This window comes from Podarcis melisellensis (genome assembly GCF_964234715.1).
Source record: "Podarcis melisellensis genome assembly, chromosome: 8".
Taxonomy (NCBI): domain Eukaryota; kingdom Metazoa; phylum Chordata; class Lepidosauria; order Squamata; family Lacertidae; genus Podarcis; species Podarcis melisellensis.
Genome location: NC_138540.1, coordinates 529,514 through 536,304, shown reverse-complemented (window position 1 = coordinate 536,304; position 6,791 = coordinate 529,514). Strand labels below are relative to the sequence as shown.

Here is a 6,791-nt window from a genome sequence, read left to right as displayed (position 1 = left end):
AGGGGCGGGACTGATTCAGAGGGGACTTCAGCGGTCTGATGTCACAGACGTAGAGCCACGGAGATGGAATGTAAAACCGGCAATGTTCTTCAATAAAGACTTTTGTATGTAAACTGGATTGGACTTGGGTCTCTTGTGAGCTGGGACCACGGGTGGCTCTGACACTAACCCTAACCCCTAACCTTAACCCCTAACCCTAACCCTAACCCTAACCCTAACCCTAACCCCTAACCCCTAACCCTAACCCTAACCCCTAACCCCTAACCCTAACCCCTAACCCTAACCCTAACCCCAAACCCTAAACCCTAACCCTAACCCTAACCCTAACCCTAACCCTAAAACCCTAAAACCCTAAAACCCTAACCCCTAACCCTAACCCTAACCCTAACCCTAACCCCAACCCCAACCCTAACCCTAACCCTAAAACCCTAACCCTAACCCTAACCCTTACCCCTTACCCCTAACCCCTAACCCTAACCCTAACCCTAACCCTAACCCTAACTGTCAGAGCCACCCGGGGTCCCAGCTCACAAGAGACCCAAGTCCAATCCGGCTTATATACAAAAGCTTTTACTGAAGAACATTCTTGGCTTTACATCCGACCTCCCTGGCTCTACGTCTGTTACGCTTAGACCGCCGAAGTCCCCTCTGAATCAGTACCGCCCCTACACCAGTTTAAGAGGCTTGTGCTGGACCACCTCTTCCTCTCCTTCCTTTTCCGCAGGGTCTTTCTGCCCCCCTGGGTTCCCTCCCGCCGGGACTCCCCAGAGGCTGAATCCTCTGACGCCTGTTCCCCCCTCCTTCGCGCTTTGGGACCAGGCTCCTCCCCAGGGCTTCCCTCACTTCCGCGCGCCTCCACATTTGAACTTGGCGCGCGTACGTTGCTTCTGACCTTCCTCTCGACCGCTACACTGCTCCCGGTACTACTCTCTGCCCCTTCCGGCAGGACGTCTTGCCCCGATCTCCTTCCCCCCTCTGCTTCCTGTTCTGCTCCCTCTGACACACTGGTAACTCCACCCCCTTCACTCCGTTCCGGCGGAGAAGCCGGCCCCGATCTCCAACTCCCACTGGGGGTTCTCCCTTCGCTCCCCTGCTCCTGACTGCTTCCCCCTTTGGCTCCCCTTGGCCTGACTAGCGGGGCTCCCTTTTGGGAATCCTCCGATTCACTGGACAGACTCATGGACAACCTTTGGTCATTGTCATCCTCTTCCTCGTCGCTCTGGGATTCTTCCCCCTCGCTCTCTGTCTCCTCCCTCATCTGCGCTTCTCTCCCTGAACCCCTGACACTAACCCTAACCCTAACCCTACCCTTACCCTAACCCTAACCCTAACCCTAACCCCTAACCCTAACCCTAACCCCTAACCCTAACCCCTAACCCTATCCCCTAACCCTAACCCTAACCCTAACCCTAACCCAACCCTAACCCTAACCCTAACCCTAACCCAACCCTAACCCTAACCCTAACCCTAACCCTAAACCCTAACCCTAACCCTAACCCTAACCCTAACCCCTAACCCTAAACCCTAAAGCCTTAACCCTAACCCTAACCCTAACCCTAACCCTAACCCTAAACCCTAACCCTAACCCTAACCCCTAACCCTAACCCCTAACCCTAACCCTAACCCAACCCAACCCTAACCCTAACCCTAACCCTAACCCTAACCCTAACCCTAACCCTAACCCTAACCCTAACCCCTAACCCCTAACCCCTAACCCCTAACCCTAACCCTAACCCTAACCCTAACCCTCTAACCCTAACACTAACCCCCTAACCCTAACCCTAAACCCTAACCCCTAACCCTAATCTGAAGCACCACTGTTAGACGTATCGGTTGGTTGCTTGAGAGCAATCAGGAAATACGGCTCAAGAGTCTGTTTTACAGCTTTTTTCTTCATGATCAAAACCTTACAATGCAGATCACCTCTTTTCCGTGTCCTGCTCATTCACGGGCAGAATCTGAGAGTGGGCAGCCCTTCAGCCTTCCCCAGCAGAGTAATTTATTGGCGCCCAGTCTGCGCCTCCCCTCTCTGCGTGGAAACCTACTGCGCAAGGAAGGCTTGGGTAATGGGGGACCCCCCTCCTCCCCGCTTTGCTCAGGCAAGGTGTCCTGGCACCGCCTTGCCTCCTCCGACCCCTGCATCTCCTCTCCTTCCTCCGCTGAGGAAGTGCTGCTTCCCACGATCTTTGGGGGCTCTCTGTAATCCACCCGGCTTTTCCCCTCTCGCCCCTGAGCCGATGGCAGTTCTTAACCCGAGGTACTATTTCTGGGTTAGCGGAGTATGTAACCTGAAGCGTCTGTACACAGTTAACTTATTATACCCCACAATAATTTCATAATTATCTGTCTATGCATTCCTAACAGTATAAACAAATGAGTAGTAAAAACTACTTTGGAAATTTATTATTCCCAAAATGAAACCTTCATCTGGTTGTAAATATTAAGATTATACAAGCAAGAATGTAAAAATATGTTTTTAATTGATTTGATTTCAATCAAATCCACCCTGCATCACACACACCTGGGGAGGTGGCTGGAGGTGTTGGAGGATGGTGTCCAAAATCTCCCTTTCATCCATCATCTCCAAAGCTTCTCTGGCAGTTCTTCCTCCCAGCATTTTCTTACCCACCAACAAGTACTCTAAGTTTTCATCAGAGAGTTCTTCAGAAAGAAAGAGAGAGAGAGAGAGGTGAGTAAATGAGGCAGATGAGAGGGAAAGGTACCGTATTTTTCCATGTATAACACGCCCCCATGTATATGACTGGCACTCAAAATTTAGAAAACAGGGGCAGATTGCCAAGACTTGTTAAGCTTTTTAGGGGAGGGGTTGCCCAGAGTTGTTGAGTTGTTTTTTTTCCAGAGGGGAGCCATTAATCAAATTGCACAATTGCAGGCATCAACCACCAAGTCACCTATCGTCTGCCAGTCGGACAACAGCCCTTTCCACAGCAAAGAAATCATGGCTGGGAATCTCCTCCTGGCGGCTACAACCAAGCGCCCGTCTGTGGCGTTCGTACAGAGCACCCGGTTGTCTCATGGATTATTGACCCGTACACCACTAATCCGCTGGAACCAACAGGTCCTCCCTGGTAAAATCACTTAAGTCTCAGTCAGCATTTCAATTACCAATAAAGAAGAGTGTATTTTATTTCAGAGATAAAACAAAACTTTTGCCGCATTCCAAACGGTGTTCCTCTTTACTTTCTTAGTCTTATGTTCCTCTCTCTATCTCTGCTACCTCCCCACACTCAAGGACCAACTGCCCTAACTGTCTCTCTATTACCAACTGCCTTTCCCAACCAGCCAATCCATGAAATCCAACCAACTACCCACCCACAACTCCCAACGAACTCCTCTCAGAACTCTTCCCAGAACTAGTTTATAACTGACTCCATCCCCCACTGACTCCATCCCCCTGGATCCTGTCTGTGCAACCTATTTAACAATTTCCCCTCCAGCACTCTCTCATATATGTTAACATCACACCGTCCCCCCTTAGCACTACCTATGTAGAAGAGGAGCCCCAATTTGAAACTTGATTTGGGGGGTAAAAAACCTCGTCTTATACACGAGAAAAGACGGCAAGTTCTTTCTCAGGGGGCTTCTCGCCAGTTGCAATGAGCGGGCGTATGCCATAATTGAACAGGGATCATAGAACTATAGCGTCTGAAGGGACCTGCGGGGTCACCTAGTCCAACCCCCAGCAATGCAGAACAGGGGCAGCCACCCGGAAGTCCCTGCTCCACACCTCTTAACAAGGAGGGGGGGCTTGCACCCAGACATCAAGGAAACCAGGAGAGACCCTGGCCTTGTATAATAATAATAATAATAATAATAATAATAATAATAATAATAATAATTTATTTATACCCCGCCCATCTGGCTGAGTTTCCCCAGCCACTCTGGGCAGCTCCCAATCAAGTATTAAAAACAATACTGTGTTAAATGTTAAAAACTTCCCTAAACAGGGCTGCCTTCAGATGTCTTTTAAAGATAGGATAGCTACCATATTTTTCGCACCATAGGACGCACTTTTTCCCCTCCAAAAATGAAGGGGAAATGTGTGTGCGTCCTATGGTGCGAATGCAGGCTTTCGCTGAAGCCTGGAGAGTGAGAGGGGTCGGTGCGCACCGACCCCTCACGCTCTCCAGGCTTCGCGGACCTCTTCGCAAGGAGCGGGAGCACTCCGGCTCCTTGCGGAGAGTTGCCAGCATGCCTAAGCCTGCGCGCGCTGAGCTCAGTGCGCCCAGGCTTCGCGGACCTCTCCGCAAGGAGCCGGAGCGCTCCGGCTCCTTGCGGAGAGTCGCCAGCATGCCGAAGCCTGCGCGCGCTGAGCTCAGCGCGCCCAGGCTTCGCGGACCTCTCCGCAAGGAGCCGGAGCGCTCCGGCTCCTTGCGGAGAGTCGCCAGCATGCCGAAGCCTGCGCGCGCTGAGCTCAGCGCGCCCAGGCTTCGCGGACCTCTCCGCAAGGAGCCGGAGCGCTCCGGCTCCTTGCGGAGAGTCGCCAGCATGCCGAAGCCTGCGCGCGCTGAGCTCAGCGCGCCCAGGCTTCGCGAACCTCTCCGCAAGGAGCCGGAGCGCTCCGGCTCCTTGCGGAGAGTCGCCAGCATGCCGAAGCCTGCGCGCGCTGAGCTCAGCGCGCCCAGGCTTCGCGGACCTCTCCGCAAGGAGCCGGAGCGCTCCGGCTCCTTGCGGAGAGTCGCCAGCATGCCGAAGCCTGCGCGCCCTGAGCTCAGCGCGCCCAGGCTTCGCGGACCTCTCCGCAAGGAGCCGGAGCGCTCCGGCTCCTTGCGGAGAGTCGCCAGCATGCCGAAGCCTGCGCGCGCTGAGCTCAGCGCGCCCAGGCTTCGCGGACCTCTCCGCAAGGAGCCGGAGCGCTCCGGCTCCTTGCGGAGAGTCGCCAGCATGCCGAAGCCTGCGCGCGCTGAGCTCAGCGCGCCCAGGCTTCGCGGACCTCTCCGCAAGGAGCCGGAGCGCTCCAGCTCCTTGCGGAGAGTTGCCAGCATGCCGAAGCCTGCGCGTGCTGAGCTCAGCGCGCCCAGGCTTCGCGGACCTCTCCACAAGCAGCGGGAGTGCTCCCACGGCTTGCAGAGAGCTGCCTGTTTGCGGGCTGGGGTCGGGGGAAGCTCGAGCTTCCCCCGCCCCAGCCCCGCGCCTGGGGGGGAAAAAATAATTTCCCCCCCTTTATTTCCCCCCCAAAAAATGGGTGCGCCCTATGGTCTGGTGCGCCCTATGGTACGAAAAATACGGTACTTATTTCCTTCACATCTGAAGGGAGGGCGTTACACAGGGTGGGCGCCACTACCGAGAAGGCCCTCTGTCTGGTTCCCTGTAACCTTACTTCTTGCAATGAGGGAACCGCCAGAAGGCCCTTGGTGCTGGATCTCAGTGTCTGGGCTGAACGATGGGGGTGGAGACGCTCCTTCAGGTATACAGGACCGAGGCCGTTTGGGGCTTTCAAGGTCAGCCCCAACACTTTGAATTGTGCTCGGAAACGTACTGGGAGCCAATGCAGATCTCTCAGAACCGGTTTCATGTGGTGCCGGCGGCCGCTCCCAGTCATCAGTATAGCTGCCGCATCCTGGATTAATTGCAGTTTCCGGGTCACATTCAAAGGTAGCCCCACGTAGAGCGCGTTGCAGTAGTCCAAGTGGGAGATAACTAGAGCATGCACCACTCTAGTGAAACAGACCGCAGGCAGGTAGGGTCTCAGCCTGCATACCAGGTGGAGCTGGTAGACAGCTGCCCTGGACACAGAATTAACCTGCGCCTCCATGGACAGCTGTGAGTCCAAAGTGACTCCCAGGCTGCGCACCTGGTCCTTCAGGGGCACAGTTACCCCATTCAGGACCAGGAAATCCCCCACACCCGCCAGCCCCCTGTCCCCCCAAAACAGGACTTCTGTCTTGTCGGATTCAACCTGAATCTCTTAGCCACCATCCATCCTCCAACCGCCTCCGGGCACTCACACAGGACCTTCACCGCCTTCACTGGTTCTGCATACTGATGAATACCCAGCCCAAACCCCCTGATGATCTCTCCCAGCGGCTTCATATAGATATTAAAAAGCATGGGGGAGAGGACGGAACCCTGAGGCACCCCAAAAGTGAGAGCCCAGGGGTCTGAACACCCATCCCCCAACACCACTTTTTAAATACGGCCCAGGAGAAAGGAGCGGAACCACCATATAACAGTGCCCCCAGCTCCCAGCCCCTCTAGATGGTCCAGAAGGATGTTATGGTCGATGGTGTCAAAGGCCACTGAGAGATCCAGCAGAACTAGGAAACAGCTCTCACCTTTGTCCCTAGCCCGCCGGAGATCATCGACCAGCGCGACCAAGGCAGTTTCAGTCCCATGGTGAGGCCTGAATCCCGATTGGAAGGGATCTAAATGGTCCGCATCTTCCAGGCATGCTTGGAGATGTTCGGCAACTACCCGCTCAATCACCTTGCCCAAGAATGATAAATTTGAGACTGGGCGATAGTTGGCCAAATTGGCTGGGTCTAAAGATTTTTTTTAAGAAGCGGTTTAATGACCGCCTCTTTCAGTGGGTCTGGGAAGGCTCCCTCACAGAGAGAAGCATTCACCACCCCGCAGAGCCCATCGCCCAGCCCTTCCTGGCTCGCTTTTATCAGCCAAGATGGGCAAGGATCAAGGAGACAGGTGGTTGGTTTCACTTGTCCAAGCAGCCTGTCCACATCCTCGGAGGTAACATATTGGAATTGATCCCACGTAACAGGACTAGACAGAACTCTAGCACTCTCCCGCCCTGGCCCTGCTCCCACGGTGGA

General features: G+C 54.4%; 1 long non-coding RNA gene across 1 annotated transcript; it reads right to left on the bottom strand.

Moving 5' to 3' along the window:
• Positions 1–2,381: 2,381 nt before the first annotated feature.
• On the bottom strand, positions 2,382–3,739 carry LOC309376340. The gene is made up of 2 exons (XR_014171172.1): positions 3,127–3,739; positions 2,382–2,661 (listed from the first exon to the last, which is right to left on the bottom strand). It is a non-coding gene; the product is annotated as an uncharacterized lncRNA (long non-coding RNA).
• Between the last annotated feature and the right edge of the window lie 3,052 nt (positions 3,740–6,791).